At 38.1% G+C, this 18829-nt stretch overlaps 1 long non-coding RNA gene across 1 annotated transcript in view; it reads left to right on the top strand.

Moving 5' to 3' along the window:
• The first annotated feature begins 785 nt into the window (after window positions 1-785).
• LOC119523553 overlaps window positions 786-18829 on the top strand; it is a 43605-nt gene continuing 25561 nt past the window's right edge. Inside the window, exons 1-2 of the long non-coding RNA XR_005214642.1 lie at window positions 786-905; window positions 1919-2001. This is a non-coding gene — a long non-coding RNA (uncharacterized LOC119523553). The remainder of the gene's footprint in view (window positions 906-1918; window positions 2002-18829) is intronic.

Here is an 18829-nt window from a genome sequence, read left to right as displayed (position 1 = left end):
CGGAGAGGTTAAAAACCTTGCCCGAGGTCCCAGGAAAAATAAGTGGTAGATCTGCAAAAGAGTGTTTCATCTCTGATCTATTTCTACCTGACCTCAATTCTTGACATTTCTTGTGTTAGGAGGTGATCTGAACCCTTCCTGCATTCCTCTAGTGGTCAAAGGAAGGTAATAGAAAAACGGTTCTCAACCAGTGATAATTTCACCTCTCTGGGAACATTTGGCAATGTCTGGAGACACTGTTGGTTGTCACTATGACATCTACTGAGTAGAGGTCAGGAATGCTGCTAAACATCCTACAGTACACAAGATAGCCCCCACAACAGAGTTACCCAGTCCCAATTGTCAATAGTTCTGAGGTTGAGAAACTCTACAATAGATAAAGGAAAGCTTAGTCCTTCATTAGTGATGGATGGAGTAAAATAAATAATGTATTTGAAGTCTATTTTTTATTCCTTTTTTTCACTCACAACAGACTGAAACAAGGAACAAGTGGGAGGAAGTGGGAAAAGGTTCCAATGTTTGAAAATACCTGGAAGTATTTTAATTTTGTCTTTTCTATAGGAATGCCTGTAAAATCTAGACATCTAATATGTATCTGTAGTAGTCATTACTAATATTTACCAAGATTTCCGATCCTCCTGTTTTGTTTTATTTTGGTTTTGGTTTTGATGGGTCACATGCCCTCTTGAAGTCAGGCATAGTCATGTGACTGAAATGTGAGTTATGGATGGATGCATTTAAAATCCAGCTCGTGTTTCTCTGTTTTGTTCTTAGAACATAGCAACTGTCGGAGTATGTGTTGATATGAAGTCCCCATAAAATCTAAGCAGTGTGGAATAATATTTCAATTCATGGAGAGCAGCAACCTTGCCCACTCTCCCAGATCTACTGAAGACGTTGAATGAGTAAGAAATAATCTTTGATTGTGTTAAATTACTGATTATTTGGGGGTTGTTTATTACTATAGCATAGCCTAACCTATCCTGACTAAAGCATTTAAATTAAGTAGAAAGTTCTCTGTAATCCTTGAACTCCAACATTTTAGGCCATTGCTTCTGCTTTGAGAATTGGGATGTATTAATATTTTACATGCATATTCATTTGCACTACTTTCTCAAATTCTGATTAGCATTGAGATCCTAGAGAGATGTCAGCCTCTTTGAAACTCCACTGACTCTCCAATAAGTGCCAAGTGTTCTCCTATCTAGTTGTTGGGGCTGTCTGTGAAGGAATATTTTTTAGGCTTTGGAAATATAGTTTATGTCTGAAATGATTTCTGTTGGCTTTAAAATATGTCCTGAATGATGACATCCCAAGCATGATGAATTTTACCTGCCTATTATATAAATTCTGTTATATAATATACAATGTAAACTTTATTTAGTTTCTTCAATTTCTAGATTAGAAATTGTGAAAATCCTAGGACAATAGTAATCAATCTCTCTCTTCTCTTCCACACACTTTGCTTGCTCTCTCGCCCTATTTTGAGATCAAAACAGTGTATTTTTCTGACTTGTTGGAAGCAATTTACCTTTTTTTTAATAAGCTAAGAATCCAGAGAATGAAGATGAATGCTTTCTTCTTAAATTATCATCAATGCTTTTGTAAAGTTGCTTTATATCTATGATCTAATGTGATTTCTATCAACCCCCTTCTATAAATATGTCCATTTTAGATTATATTTTACATATTTATTATTGCATCTATTCATTTATTCAAAATATTTACTTACTGCATAGTAATTCTATAACTTTATTGTGTGGGCTGTAACTTTAACTTAGGGGTCAGCTACCTGGAAATCCTCAGTTCTGCCTTGAGTTTATTTATATATATGTAGGAACTGGGTGTATAACAGGAGTAGTTTCCCAAAACAGGAAGAAAAAGATGGGTTATTCAGCATCTCATTTTTAACCCTCAGGTGACTTCCTTCTGGTCAGTGCACACAGGCCACTTTCTCCATCCCTCTGGATCCTGGTGGCTGCTGTCATCTCTCCACACCAGGTATGCCCTTTCCACACCTGCATTACCCTGACTTGGAGCACTGCCCTGCACCAACACAAAGTGCTATTGGAATGGATCGTGACTAAAGGTGTGGGGCTAATGGAAGGGGAGCACAATGCAGAATAGTCAAGACCAACCACGTAAAATTGAATCACAGACATTCCAGTTCTTAAGAATCTCTTAGCCATCCTCATCACTGGGAATTTTCCAGTGGACTTCTTTCTTCTCAGGCCATGGCATCTCACCAAGATATTGGGCTCTCTTTCCTTTTACACTCTCCTCACATATCCCCTCCCCTCCTTTCTCAGGGTCCTCACTTCCTCTCTATCGAACTCTCCTGACTCTACTCCCTTGAAACTCAACATTCCCCTTACTCTAGCATGCCTTACAATTTGACTTTCCCTATCTTTAATTCAACTCTAGTCCTACCTTTTCACTTAAAAAATTATTGTGGTAATATATGCATATAACATAAAATTTGCCATTTCAACCATTTTTAAGTGTACAATTCAGTGGCATTAATTACATTTACAATGCCGTGCTACCATTATCACTATCCATTACTAAAATGTTTTCATCACCCAAAACAGAAAGTCTGGACCCATTAAGCAATAATTCCCTATACCCACTTCTCTTCAGCCCCTGGTAACCACTGATCTACATTCTGTCTGTGAATTTCCTTATACTAGATATTTAATATAAATGGAATCATACAACATTTGTCCTTTTGTGTCTGGCTTAATTCAATTAGCCTAATGTTTTCAAGGTTCATCCATGTTGTAGCATGTCTCAGAACCACATTCCTTTTTACAGCTGAATAATATTCCATTGTATAGATATACCACATTCTATTTATTCATTCATCTATTGATGGACACTTGGGTTGTGTGATAGTTAAATTCATGTGTCAACTTGGCCAGGTGACAGTGTACAGTTGTTTGGTCCAGCAAATACAGGCCTGATTGTTACTCTGAGGATATTTTAAGAATTTATATCATCAGTAAGTTGACTGCACCTATGGCTGATTACATCTACAGTCAACTGAGGAAATTGCCTTCAACAATGAGAGAAGTCTCACCCAATCAGTTGAAGGGCTTAAAAGGAGAAATGATGATTTCAGCAGTCAGAAGGAAGAGTTTCCATCTCTACCTCAGCCGACCAGTTTCTCCTGGGAAATTCATCAGATACCTTCATCAGAGTTCCCAGCTTGTGGCCTGCCCTATGGAAGTTGGGCTTGCCCATCTCCACAGTCACATGAGACAATTCTTATTAAAAAAAAAGTCTCATAATATTTACATTATATATATATATATATATATATATATATATATATATATATATCTCCCATCGGTTCTGTTTCCTTAGAGAATCCTAACTAATACAGGTTGTTTCTATCTTTTGGCTATTGTGAATAATGCTGCTTTGAACATTGGTATACAAATATCTGTTTGAACCCCTGTTTTCATTCAGTTCTTTTGGATATATAGCTAGAAGTGGAACTGCCAGGTCATATGGTCATTCTATGTTTAACTTTTTTGAGGAACATTTTTTCCCACAGTGGCCTATGTTTTCATTTTATAAACTTCAGCCAGGCATTCTGCCAAACAAAGGCCATCTATTCCGGGTAGGCACCCCTTAGCAACACATGCTTTCAGATTAGCATTTTCTTTAATATGATCATATTGTTAAACATGGGACTCCCACTTGCTACTTTCTAGAATGAGGAGGAACATTTGGCAATGTCTGGAGACTTTCAGTTGTATCAAGGCATTCTAGAAGAATAAGAAGGAGAAGACCACTTTGTGGGCAGGAAGAGTAGCATGTGAGGGTAATGAAGTGTTGTTGAGTTGTAGATGATAGGATTGGAGTGTTCCTGATTGGCTATATAACAGAGGCTCTTGGGAAGTCTCTTATGTGCAGAGGGAAGCTATTGAAAGATGGAAAGGAGCAGAATGTCATGCTCACAAACTGCATTTTAGAAAGATTTCTCCGGCCATGGTCAAAGGGCCATGATTAGAGTCGGGAAGAACATTTATAAGACTTTTAGTCCAAAAGGAAATCCCAAATGCCAGAGCCGAGGCAGTGACAGGGGTCAGGGACAGGAAGAGATTCGAGAACTATTAAAAAAGGTGGAACTGTTCAGGCTTGGCAGCTGGTTGGGCAGATGAGTCAGTGAGAGGAGGTGGTTCAGAAGGAACCTGGGTTGAGCAGTTTAGGGGATGTTGGTATCATTATCTGGGATAAGGTGCCATTCTCTGGAAAGAAGAGCAGTTTGGGGTGGGGGTGGAGGAAGCCATGAATTCAGTAATGCCCATGGTTAGTTTGAGGTGCCAATAAGAGAACCTCTTGAAAATGTCATGTAGGCAGCTGTGGACCAGCAGACTGTGGCACCCACAGATTTAACATGCTTGATTTTGGATGTTCTTGAGGGCCATGACATTACGAAGGTACAGACATCAATCAAGAGGCGGAAAATTGGTGTTTAGAAGTGAATCATGTAGGCTATGAGTGAGACACACACACATGTACTTTGGGGATCAAGAAAATTCAGGAATGATGGGCTCAGTGACAGAAGGGAGAAGCAGTGATGGCCAATAGGGAGAGAAAGAGGAGACAATCCAATTTAAACAAGTGGAGTTTGAGGGGACAGAGTGATGTACAGGGGACATATCCAAAGCCACTGAAAAGTTGGGACTCAAGCTTGGGTGATATCAGGACTGGAATTGTAGATTAGAGAATCTAGTTCATTGTGCCAAACCATGCAGCCTTTGATTTCTTAGCTCTGTTAAATGATGTGAAGCTGAGAAGCAGGATACAGCATTTGGAGTTTGCTCCACTTTCTCCAAGGCACACATGTCAGAATTGTCAGAGGCAGGCAGCTCTTTAATAATCTCTGAAGGAACTGAGGTGAGTAATACATTTGGAAAAGATAATGAAATCTAACCCACATCAGCAAAATTATATCTTTGTTACTTCCACATGCTGTGGGTGGAAAACAAGCATGGTATTTGAAGCTGAAAGATATGCTAAATTTTTATCTCTGATATTTGAAATCTTTTTCTTATTTTAATTTTACTGATGATCCTACCCCTGCCCCCACCCCCTCAAAAAAAAACTTGCCAGAGTATCTTCTCCTCCCTAACACTCCCCCAAACCCACCCCATACCCAAAGAGTTCTTACTAGGCAATTTCTCTCAGAAAGGCATTTCAAAATTTAATTTCTTCATTGGTGAAGAAATACATTTAACATATTGAGTGGTAAAAGGAATTCCTGAGGTTAAGACAATAGATTAAACTGGAAACTTGTTTTGCAATAATATTTGCTAGTGCCAAGTTTATTGCTGAAACCCAAGTGGTATCTGTGCGTTGGCCCAGTACTGTATGTGCCTGTGGCTAGTTGACCTATCTTGAAATCCCTGGGTAGTTTATACACTCTGTCCCTAGGAATAAAAATCACTCCCTTTAGAAGAACTTGAGCCTGATTCTTCTTGATTAAGTCTTTTTTATGTATAAAAATCAATCAATTTCTTGGTGTCACAGACAAATCTGTGAGATTAGGACCATGGACTGCCCTGGCTGACTCTTCTCCACCCATGCAAACCTCTTGGCTCTCAAATTGAACCTTGTCATACTAGAATGACAAGAATTTATTCAAGTCTCAGCAGTACTGAAGATCTGGAGATACCAGCATCTGTGCCCTAATTTTCCCAGAATTTCTTGTATTCAGTGCATTTGGCATCTTTTCTCCTTCTGAAATTCATTTCAAAGGAACATTGTAAAACCACTGCCTGATAATCTTAAAGGAGAAGGTTGGTTGACTGAAGGTCTACATTTCTCAAGTTGTATAATTTCACCTCCTCTTCAAAAGCAGAAAGGAGGTGCCAGACCCAGTTGTCTAAACATAATTCATGTGGCTGTCCTACAGGCATATTAATCCAATTTGGCCCAAAGTGGACTTATTATCTCTCCCCACAGTGTTGCTTCTCCTTTTGAATTCTTATCCTGGTGGATGGTACCACCCGCATAACTACCAGTTGAGAAGGGTGGGCGCTCTAAGACTTCTCCTCCTTCTTCACCAATTTCCAAATTCTCTTGATTCTCTGTTTAAAACCTTTCATTTTCCTTCCCTCCTCTGCTTCGTCACCACTTTTATTAAGATCCCCACCTTGTCTCACCTGGTCTGTTGTAATAGTGTACTATTAAGCTTTTCTGCCTCCAAACAACTTACCACCTCGACCGCCAACAATTGACCCGCCCCCCCCTCACAAAATGACCCTTCTATATAGAAAATCTGATTATTTTATTACAACTTAAGACCCTTAAGCCATGTGACCCAATGTCTCAGCTGTATCATATGATGCCATGCCATCCTATAACATACCAAGTTGCTTTTCATTTCATGTACATTTGCACATGCCTTTCTCTCTGCTTTGAGTGCCCCCCCCCCACCGTGCCCCCTGTGCCTAACTGGCAAATTCCTAGGTTTTTTTTTGGTATACCCTTTATATGGTTTTTCCAAATGTTACCTCTTTTATAGCCATAGAACAATTATCAAAAGCAAAAAAAACATATTAGTACAATACTATTAATTAATCTATAATCTATGCACAGACCTTATTCAAATTTTGCCATTTGGCCTATGAATGGCCTTTTTCTGGCCCAGGATCCATTTAGTTGTCATGTCTCCTTAGTCTAATCTAATTTGGGACTGTTCCTCTGTTTTACTTTGTTTTTCATTACCTTGAAACTTTGATGAGTCTCTCAATTTGATTTGCCTGATGCTTTCTTGTTACTAAATTCAGGATTAAAAAAATTAAAAAAAAATTTTTTTTGATTAGAGGTAGGTTTACAGAAAAATCATGTAAAAAATACAGTGTTCCACATACCACCCCCACAATTATTCACATTTTTCATTAATGTGATAACCTTTGTAAAAGTGATGAAAGAATATTATAATTGTAGTATTAACTTGAGTCCATAGTTTACATTAGGGTGTATTTTTTCCCATATAACACCCTATTATTAACACTTTAGTGTGGTACATTTATTATAATTCAGGAAAGAACATTTTTATAATTGTGCTATTAACTATACTCTGTCATTTATGATAGGGTTCACTGTATTATACAGTTCTATGTTTTATCTTATAATTTTTGTTCTAGTAACATATATATGACCTAAAATGTCCCCTTTTAACCACATTCACGTATATAATTCAGTGCTGTTAATTACACTCACAATGTTGTGCTACCATCACCATCATCTATTTCCAAAACTTTACAATCAACCTTAATAGAAATTTTGTACAAATTAAGCATTAACTCCCCATCCCTAACCCCAGCCCCTGGTAACCATTTTATAGATTCTAACTCTATGACTTTGCTTATTCTAATTATTTCATATCAGTGAGATCATACAATATTTGTCCTTTTGTGTCTGGCTTATTTCACTCAACATACTGTCTTCAAGGTTCATCCATGTTGTTGCATTAACCAGAATTTTGTTCCTTTTTAATGCTAAATAATACTCCCTTGTATGTATATACCACATTTATTTATCCATTCATCAGTTGATGGACACTTGGGTTGCTTCCATCTTTTGGCAATTGTGAATAATACCGCTGTGAACATTAGTGTGCAAATATCTGTTCGAGTCCCTGCTTTCTTTTGGGTATATACCTAATAGAGGGATTGCTGGGTCATATGGTAGTTCTATACTTAGCTTTCTGAGGAACCACCAAACGGTCTTCCACAGTGGCTGAACCATTTTACATTCCCACCAACAATGAATGACTGTTCCTATTTCTCCACATCCTCTTCAACACTTGAAATTTGCTGTTTTATTTTTTAATAGTAGTCATTCTAGTGGGTGTGAAATGGTATCTCATTGTGGTTTTGATTTGCATTTCCCTAATAGCTAATGATATTGTGTATCTTTTCATTTGCTTTTTTAGCCATTTGTGTATCTTCTTGGGAGAAATATCTAGTCAAGTCTTTTGCCCATTTTTTTTAGTTGGGTGGTTTGTCTTTTTATTGTTGAGTTGCAAGATTTCTTTAGATATTCTGGATATTAAACCCTTATCAGATATGTGGTTTCCAAATATTTGTTCCCATTGAATAGGTTGTCTTTACACTCTTGTGATTAATTCCTTTGATGTACAAAAGATTTTAATTTTGGTAAGGTCTCATTTATTTTTTCTTTTGTTGCTTGTGCTTTGGATATAAAGTTTAAGAAACTGTTGTCTATCACAAGATCCTGAAGATGTTTTCCTAATTTTCTTCTAGGAGTTTAATAGTCCTGGTTCTTATATTTAGGTCTTTCACCCATTTTGGGTTAATTTTTCTATATGGTGTGAAATAGGAGTGCTCCTTCATTCTTTTGCATGTGGATATCCTGCTTTTGCAGTACCATTTGTTGAAGAGACTGAACTTTCCCAATTGAGTGAACTTGGCAACCTGGCCAAAAATCAACTGGCCGTAGATGTAAGGGTCTATTTCTGAAATCTTGATTTGAATCCGTTGTTCTGTATACCTATCCTTATGCCAGTACCATGCTGTTTTGACCACTGTAACTTTGTAATAAGCTTTAAAGTCAGGAAGTGGGAGTCATGAAACTTAATTCTCCTTTTTCAGTGGTTTTGGGTATTCAAGGTCCCTTACTCTTCCAAATAAATGTTATAGTTGGCTTTTCCATTCCTGCAAAGTGGGTTGTTGGAATTTTGACTGGGATTGTGTTGAATCTGTAAAACATTTGGGTAGAATTGACATCTTAACAATATTTTGCCTTCCAATCCATGAGTATGGAATGTCCTTCCATTTATTTAGATCTTCTTTGATTTTTTTTTAGCAAAGTTTTGTAGTTTTCCATGTATAAGTCCTTTACATCCTTGGTTAAATTTATTCCCACATATTTGGTTCTTTTACTTGCTATTGTAAATGGAATTTTTTCTTGATTTCCTCCTCAGATAGCTCATTACTAGTATATAGAAACACTACTGATTTTTTCTTGTTAATCTTGTACCCCTACACTTTGCTGAATTCATTTATTAGCTCTAGTAGCTTTGTTGTTGATTTTTTGGGACTTTATGTATATAGGACCATGTCATCTGCTAGTAGTGAAAGTTTTACTTCTTTCTTAACAATTTGGATGCCTTTTATTTATTTTTCTTGCCTAACTGCTCTAGCTAGAATGTCCAGCAGTGTTTAACAGTGGTGACAGTGGGCAGCCTTGTCTTGTTCAAGATCTTAGAAGGAAAGCTTTTAGTTTTTCACCTTTGAGTATGATGTTAGCTGTGGTTTTTTCATATATATATGCCCTTTATCATGTTGAGGAAGTTTCCCTCTATTCCTATTTTTCTAAGTGTTTTTTATGAAGAAAGAGATGCTGGATTTTGTCAAATGCCTTTTCTGCGTCAATGGAGATGATCATGTGGTTCCTTTCCTTCATTTTTTAATGTGGTGTGTTACATTAATTGATTTCCTTATGTTTAACCCCCCCCCCCCCCCGCATATCTGGGATAAAATCTGCTTGATCATGGTGTATAATTCTTTTAATGGATTCAATTTGCAAGTATTTTGTTGGGGATTTTTGCATCTATATTCACTAGAGAAATTGATCTAATTTTCTTTTACTTGTAATATCTTTATCTGGCTTTGGTATTAGGGTGATGTTGACCTTATAGAATGAGTTAGGTAGTGTTCCTTCTTGCTCAATTTATTTGGAAGACTTTCAGCAAGATTGATTTTAATTCTTCTTGGAATGTTTGGTAGAATTCACCTGTGAAGCCATCTGGTCCTGGGTTTCTCTTTGTTGGGAGGTTTTTGATGACTGATTCAATCTCTTTACTTGTAATTGGTCTGTTGAGGTCTTCTCTTTCTTCTAGAGTCAGTGTAGGTTGTTCACGTGTTTCTGGGAATTTGTCCATTTCATCTAGGTTGTCTAATTTGTTGGCATATAGTTGTTCATAGTATCATCTTATGATCCTTTTTATTTCTATGGGTTCAGTCATAATGTCCCCCCTCTCGTTTCTGATTTTATTTATTTGCATGTTCTTTCTTTTTTTCTTAATCAATCTAGCTAAAGATTTGACGATTTTACTGATCTTTTCAAAGAACCAACTTTTGGTTATGTTTATTGTGCTCTCTTTTTTTATTCTCTATTTCATTTATTTATGCTCTAATCTTTCTTTGTTCCTTTCTTCTGTTTTCTTTGGGTTTAGTTTGCTGTTCTTTTTCTAGTTCATCCAGGTGCGCAGTTAAGTATTTAACTTCCATATATTTGTGGATTTTCTAATTCTCTGCCTGTTATTGCTTTCCAGATTCATTCCATTATTGTCAGAGAAGATGTTTCATACAATTTTGATCTTTTTAAATTTATTGAGACTTGTTTTGTGACCCAACATGTGGTCTATCCTGAAGAATGATTCATGTGTACTTAAGAAGAATGTATATACTGCCGTTTTGGTGTGCAGTATTTTGTATATGTCTGTTAGGTCTAGTTAATTTATCATATTATGCAAATTGTCTGTTTCCTTATGATCATCTCTCTAGATGTTTCTGTCTATTGATGAGAGTGGTGTATTGAAATCTCCAACTATTATTGTAGAGGTGTCTCTTTCTCCCTTCAGTTTTGCCAGTTTCCCACATATATTTTGGGGCATCATGGTTAGGTGCATCAATATTTATGATTGTTATCTCTTTTGGTGGATTGCCCCTTTTATTAATGTATAGTGTCATTCTTTGTCTCATATAACAGCTTTTGCTTAAAGTCTATTTTGTCCTATATTAGTGTAGCTATCCCTGCTCTTTTTTGGTTACTGTTCTAGTTTACTAATGCTGCCAGAATGCAAAACACCAGAAATGGATTGGCTTTTATAAAAGGGGGGTTGTTTGGTTACACAGTTACAGTCTTAAGGCCATAAAGTGTCCAAGGTAATGCATCAACAATTGGGTACCTTCACTGGAGGATGGCCAATGGTGTCCAGGAAACCTCTGTTAGCTGGGAAGGCACGTGGCTGGCGTCTGCTCCAAGTTCTGATTTCAAAATGGCTTTTTCTCAGGACATTCCTCTCTAGGCCCCAGCTTCTCATCAAAATGTCACTCTCAGTTGCTCTTGGGGCGTTTTTCCTCTCTTCTCTTCTCTGTAGCAAGAGTCTGCATTCAGCGGCCATCTTCAAACTATCTCTCATCTGCAGCTACTCTTTCAGCTTCTCTGCATTCTTCAAAGTGTCCCTCTTGGCTGTAGCAAGCTTGTTCCTTCTGCCTGAGCTTATATAGTGCTCTAGTAAGCTAATCAAGGCCCATGCTGAATGGGTGGGGCCACAACTTCATGTGAATTATCCAGAGTTATCACCTACAGTCGGGTGGGGCACATCTCCATGGAAACAACCTAATCCAAACTTTCCAACTTAGTCAACACTAATATGTCTGCTCACACAAGATTGCATCAAAGATAATGGTGTTTTAGGGGACATAATACATTCAAACCAGCACAGTTACGATTTGCATCAAATATCTTTTTCCATCCTTTCACTTCCAACCTATTTGTGTCTTTGGGTCTTAGGTGAGTCTCTTTTAAACAACATATAGTTGGATAAGTCTTTTTTTATTCATTCTGCCTATGTGTCTTTTGATTGGGGAGTTTAATCCATTAACAGTCAATTTTTTTACTGTAAAGGCAGTACTTACTTCAGCCATTTCATCCTTTGGTTTTTATGTCATATTTTTTTTTCTCTGTTCCTTTATTGCAACCTCCTTTTCTGAAGAGTTCATCTTTTATGATGTATCTGACTGATCCCTATCTCATTTTTGTTTCTGTATATTTTAAAAATACTTTCTTTGTGGTTACCCTAGTGTTGGTATTACACAACCTACATCTGTGACCTACCAGTCTGAAAAGATTCCAACTTAACTTCAGTAGCATACATGTTCTCTGCTTCCATAGCCCTCTGTTTCCCCTCTTTATGTTGTTTTTGTCCCAATTTACTACTTTATACCTTTCATGTCTGTTATCAGGAAATATACCTTTTTCTTATTATATTGTATTCTGACTCCTATAGGAATTAAAGAGTAGAGTTGTATATTGAGGATACACTACTATTGGGTTTTGCATTTACCATTTTAGATACCCTTATTGATGTTCTTCATTTCTTCACACCTCTCCAAGCTAATCTCTCCTGTCTTTTTCTTTCAACCTATAGAATTCCCTTTAGTAATTCTTATAGGGCAGTTCTTTTGTTGATGATCTCTCAGTTTCTGGTTATCTGTGAATATTTAAAACTCTCCTTCATTCTTGATGGACAGTTTTTCCAGATAAAGAATATTTGTGACAGTCTTTCTCTTTCTGTACCTTGAATATATCTTACCACTGCCTTCTTGCCTCATGGTTTCTGATGGGAAATTGGCACTTAGTCTTATTGAGGATCCTGTGCATGTGACAGATCTCTTTTCTCTTACTGCTTTTAGAATTCTCTCTTTATCTTTGGCATTTGACATTCTGATTAGTATGTGTCTTGGAGTATGTCTATTAGGATTTATTCTGTTTGGAGTGTATTGCACTTCTTGTACATGTATATTTATTTATGTTTTTCACAAGAGTTGGTAAATTTTCAGCCATTATTTCCTCAAGTATTCTTTCTGCCCCTTTTCCCTTCTCTTCTCCTTCTAGGACACCCATGTTGCTATGTTTGCGTGCTTCATGCTATTGCTCAAATCCCTGGGACACTGCTCAATTTTTTTCTATTCTTTCTCTCTCTGTTCTTCTGACTGAATGATTTCAATTGTCCTGTCTTCTAGTTCACTGATTATTTCTTCTGCCTGTTCAAATGTGCTGTTGTATACCTCTAGTGTATTTTTCATCTCCATGATTGTGCCTTTCATCCCTATAATTTCTGCTATATTTCTTTTTAAACTTTCAAATTCTTTTTTATGCCCTCACATTGTCTTCTTAATATCCATTAGCTGTACATCCACATTTTCCTTCATCTCCTTGAATTGATTGAGGAGATTTGTTTGAATTTCTTTTATTAATTGTTTCAGATTCTGTGTCTTCTCTGAAGTTTTAATATTTTCCTTTGAGCCATATCTTCCTTTTTCTTAGTATGGCTTGTAATTTTTTGCTGCTGTCTGGGTATCTGATTTTCTTGATAAGTTAACTCTGAAGGTAAGTTTCTCCCTCTTGTCTAGGGTTTTATTGTTGATTGGCTTTGGGTTAAGACTCTTCTTTGATGCTTGGTCCAACTTATGCTGGACTTTAAGAGTAGCCCATGTTTAACTGTTCAGATTTTCTCAGTTCTTCTTCATCTGTTTCTTGCTGTGGATAGGCAGTTTTTCTGGTTTGCTAATGCTGCCATTATGCAAAATACCAGGAATGGATTGGCTTTTATTAAGGGGGTTTATTTGGTTACACATTTACAGTCTGAAAGCCATGAAAATGTTCAAATTTAGGCATCAACACAAGTATACCTTCACCAAAGGAAGGCCAATGGCGTCTGGAAAACCTCTGTTAGCTGGGAAGCCATGTGGCTGGTGTCTGATGATCCCAGGTTGTGTTCCAGCTCCTTTCTCAGTTCCTGTGCATTCTTTGAAATGTTGCTTTTGGGGTGTTTGTCCTCGCTTAGCTTCTCTGGAGCAAACTCTGGGCTAACATCTCCAAAATTTCAGCAAAAGTCTGCTTTCAGTGGCTGTCTCCAAAATGTCACTCTTAGCTGGTCTCCAAAATGTCACTCTTAGCTACTCTCCAAAATGTCCCTCTCAGTTGCTCTTAGCTCCTTCTGTTTGTAAGCTCTTTTATAGGACTCCCGTGATTAAATCAAGACCATGCTGAATGGATGGGGCCATACCTCCATGGAATTAATTCAGTCAGAGTTATTACCTACAGTTGGGTGGGTCACATCTCCATGGAAACAACTTAATCCAAATATCCCACAAGATTGTATTAAAAGAGGATAGCTTTTTCTTGGGGAATATAATGTAGCCAAACTGACACAGGCAGTACAATTTTTAAGATAGTACTTTTTGTGCAATTTTTCACCTCCAGGAGAAAGCTTTCTTTTCTCTGTTCCTTCTCCAGGAATCTTGATCTGTTGTTTGTTTCTGTGTAGAATATTCTCCCCAGCTCATATAATTTGTTTAAATTCTCACTCTCACTCTGTTCCCCCCTTTCCTTACACTTTTCAGTTTTGGAATCAGTCCTGTCTTACAGAAGTTTAGTACCCCCCCCCACACACACACACCTTTTTTTTCTGTGAGTCTTGTCTGCCTCTGGTTTCTTTCCAATTAGGATATCCTGCCCTGGGGACCCTGATGGGGTCAATGCAGAAAGGTCTGTTTTGTGTTTAGGTGTCCAGCATACAGAGACTGGATTGAATGTGCACACCTCTTGGTAACAATTCTGCCACAGTCTCTCTTTTGTTATTTTTAATCCTGGGGGCTGTCTTGTATGTGGCACTCCTCAACTGCTTGTGTTCTACCCTGGGTCTCTGCTGACTTGTGTCCCTGTGCCTGGATATGCATGGGGTTCTAACTCACTGCTGTGAATGGCTCTATAGTCTGCTCTGCATCTGTGGCAGGAGGGACCCAGGGCATCCTGCCTCTGTGCAACTCTCAAGCTATGTGGGACTGAGTGAAGAGGAGGTCTCTGGACTGGTAGGTCTGGGATTGAAATCTCCTACCTGATCTTTTTTTTTCCCTAATCAGTAGTTTTTTTATTTATGCAATTTTATTGAGATATATTCACATAACATACAATCATCCAAAGTGTGCAATCATTTGTTCACAGTATCATCATATAGTTGTGTATTCATCACCACAATCAATTTTTGAACATTTTCATTACTCCAAAAAATAAAAATAAAAATAAAAGTAAAAAAGAACACCCAAAACATCCCATACACCCCCCCAGTATTCATTTACTTTTTGTCCCCACTTTTCTACTCATCTGTCCATCCACTGGATAAAGGTTGTGTGAGCCACAAGGTTTTCACAATCACATGGTCACAACATATAAGCAATATAGTTGTATGATCATCTTGAAGAATCAAGGATACTGGATTGCAGTTCAACAGTTTCAGATATTTCCTTCTAGCTACTTTAATACACTAGAAACTAAAAGGGATATCTATATAATGCATAAGAATAACCTCCAGAATGACCTCTCAATTCCATTTGAAATCTCTCAGCCACTGAAACTTTATTTTGTTTCATTTCTCTCCCCCCTTTTGGTCCAGAAGGCTTTCCCCATCCTATGATGCTGGGTCCAGGCTCATCCCTGGGAATCATGTCCCACATTGCCTGGGAGATTTATACCCCTGGGAGTCATGTCTCACATAGGGAGGAAGGCAGCAAGTCCACCTGCAGAGTTGGCTTAGAGAGAGAGGCCACATCTGAGCAACAAAAGAGGTTCTCTGGGGGTGACTCTTAGGCACAATTATAAGTAAACTTAGCCTCTCCTTTGCAGCAACAAGCTTCATAAGGGAAAGCCCCAAGATCAAGGGCTCGGCATACTAAACTGGTAGTCCCCAATGCTTGTGAGAATATCAGGAATTCCCCAGGAGGGGAAGTTTAATATTTCCACATTTTTCCCCAGTCCCTCATGGGGGCCCTGCAAACACTCTTCACTCTCTGCCCAAATTACTCTGGAATGCATCAGGACCTCACACTAACCTGCACAATCCAACCAGATCTCACGCTCTACTCAACACTCCTTATAACTATGGTGTTTGAACAAACTGACCATACAAGTTAAACTACATAGTGTGGTACAAAAAACATAGACTCTGCACCAAACAGTCATCTCTTTCCTTGATCTCACACAGAAGTTGAAGCCCTAAAACACTGTCAGTATCATCCTTTACCCCTCAGTCCGACCTTCCCCAGTCCCAACAAAGTCCATTTCATTCACATCTTCAATTGAAGTCAAATCTCTTTTTCAGCCCCTTCAACAGTTGCTGCATGGAGTAATGCTGACACCCATGGCTGCCGAAATCTGGCTCCAAGTCTGAGGTGTCACAGAGACACCTAAGTTCCAGAGACAGACAAGGGCATACACAAACAGCTCAGCATCCCAGAATCTAGAAACAATCACCACAACTCATGAATGGACGTGACTGCTGCAAGCGCTCATAATCCAGGAACCTCCACAACCAGCCCTCCCCTGACAAACCACACTCTCAGACTCAACCCTCAGAGGCTGCACATCACAGTCAGTCCATATCAGCAAGGGACCACAATGTGTGTCCTTTCATGTCTGGCTCATCTCACCCAACATGCTCTCCTTAAGGTTCATCCACCCAGCTGCACACCCTACAACCTCACTCCTTCCTGCTGTTGCTCAATACTCCTCCTGCCTGATCTTGGGGATAACTTTTATTTTTTTTTCAGTTTGGTGTTTTTGGAGTCCTTCTTCAGTCTCTATCATACTCCAGAATTCTAAGCAAGAAGGATTTGTTCTTTTATTAGTTGATTCTGATGGGAGACTTTTCCAGGGGATGTCTTATGTTGCCATGTTGATGATGTCACTCTTCCTAGTTATCTTTTAATAACATCTTATCCTTGGCACCAGCTACCCTGTGTTCCTTAATCCCAACCACAACAGAGCACTTAGGACATTGCATTAGCATGATAGTATCTTAAATGTCTGCCTTTGATGTCGGCCTGGGAGTACCTTTTGGAGGAATTTATCTTTGGTCCCCAGGACCTAGCCCACAACACAGCACTAAACATACAACAATGGAGGAATACAAGGCAAGTGGCTGAGGTAACAAGGTGTCCAGGAAATCACTGGGCTCATAAAGGTGACTAAGCCACCATTCTTCTCTTATTGTCCATTATTTCTTTTTTGTGTGTCTCTTTGGGACCCAAGTCTTTGGAATTTATTTGTTTCCAGTAGATGCCGTTGCTGTTGGCCTAGGGACATGGTGTTAAAATAAAGAAGTGGAGGGATATCTACTTTTACTGGGTATGGGGCCAATGGTCATTTTTATACGGAAGGGCATTTGGAAATCATGATCATGACCTAGACCTACACTTTTCAAATTTTTTTTTACCATGGCCCCAAGAAGGATATATAGTTTTGCCTTGACCCAGCGCGCGCGCACACACACACACACACACACACACCACATACAAGCGAAAAAACAAACAAGTGAAAAAACAAAGGTTCTTGAAACAATATTTACTACATGTCAGGCATTCTGATGTTTTCTATTTTGTTTAATCTTTCCTATTCTATTTTGCTTTTTAAAAATTCTAGTTACAAGCCTTTAATTGATTTCACAGTTCACCAATGAATCTCGGCCCACAGTTTGAAGAACCCTGTTTCCAAAACTTCCTCCCTTTTATACAGGTACATGTCCAGAGGCCCTAACCTGAGATACCTGCTTGGGGGAGGGAGTGATGTGCAATCAAGCTGATAAGTAGAACTGCTCACATTTTAAAGAGCTGAAAGAAGTGTGCAATGCAGCCCTATCCTGACTCTTCAAGAGCTGAATTACAGTTGCCTGATTAACACAGCACAGACTCAGAGACTGGAATGGTCAAGGTCCCAGCAACTTAGGTCACGGGGGGTTTAGTACCATCATGGGGTTTGGAAGCCTGTGCTCCACCTCTGCCTTTTGAGAGGACTTCCAGCAGCCACACTGAGGTCAGCCTAAACAATGGGGTGCTTCTGCTTGGGTGATTTCCACCACCAGGATTGTTCATTGTGCATATCAAACTGACTGACAATTAGCAGCTGAGCGTGTAAACAAAGCCCATGCAGAATTCAAATCCCTAACTAAGGAGGAGCAATGTATGTCAGGAGAACACTCTGGTTTTTCCATTAGATTTTGCATGTGAAAATATTGACTGGCATTTTCCACATCATGATAGAAGGGAAGTGAGGAAATCAGAGATCAAAAAGGATAGAAGCAAGCCAAATTGACAGTTAATATAACTTTCAAATATGTTTTAAGACACGATTTAAATATTATTTAATTATTTAACTTTATTAATTTTATCTAATTATTTATTAAATTAAATAGTTTATTTGCTGTTTCCTTAAACAGGTGGAGAATACATGTAGGTTTAATAGAAGAGGAGATTTCAGCTAGTCAATATATATTTTTATTTATGGTGTCACTTTTTTTTTATTATAACAGTTGTAGGTTTACAGAAAAGTCATGGAGAAAATAAAAGTTCCCTTTTACCCCCCACCCCCACCCCCACATTTTCCCTTTTATTAACACTTTGCATTAGCATGGTACCTTTGTTACAATTGATAAAACAATATTGTTATAATTATACTATTAACTGCAGTCCATAGTTTACATTAGGGTTAACTGTGTTGTATAGTCCTGTGGTTTTTTAAAAAAAAATTTTTATGTTAATAACATATATACAACCTAAAATTTCCCCTTTAACCACATTCAAATATGTAATTCAGTGGTGTAATTACTTTAACAACTTTGTGCTACTGTCACCAACCTCCATTACTAAAGTTTTTCTATCACCTCAAACAGAGACTCTTTACCAATTAAGCATTAACTCCCCATTTCCTATCCCCACCCTGGCCCCTAGTAACCTGTATTCTAGTTTCTGATTCTATGAAATGGCTTATTCTAATTATTTCATATCAATGAGATCATACAGTATTTGTCCTTTTGTGTCTGGCTTATTTAACTCAACATGATGTCTTCAAGGTTCATGCATGTTGTCACACGTATCAGGACTTCATTCCTTTCAATGGCAAGCTTTCTGTCTGTGGGAATTCTGTAGATAAAATATTGTAAACTAGAATGTCTCTCTTTGCTATGCTATGTTCTTGCACATAGTCTATTCCACTCCCAAGGCCA

The sequence above is a fragment of the Choloepus didactylus genome, chromosome X (assembly GCF_015220235.1).
Source record: "Choloepus didactylus isolate mChoDid1 chromosome X, mChoDid1.pri, whole genome shotgun sequence".
In the NCBI taxonomy this organism is placed as follows: Eukaryota; Metazoa; Chordata; class Mammalia; order Pilosa; family Megalonychidae; genus Choloepus; species Choloepus didactylus.
Note: the sequence above shows the minus strand (reverse complement) of the source record. Positions and strands in the feature narration are given on the sequence as shown.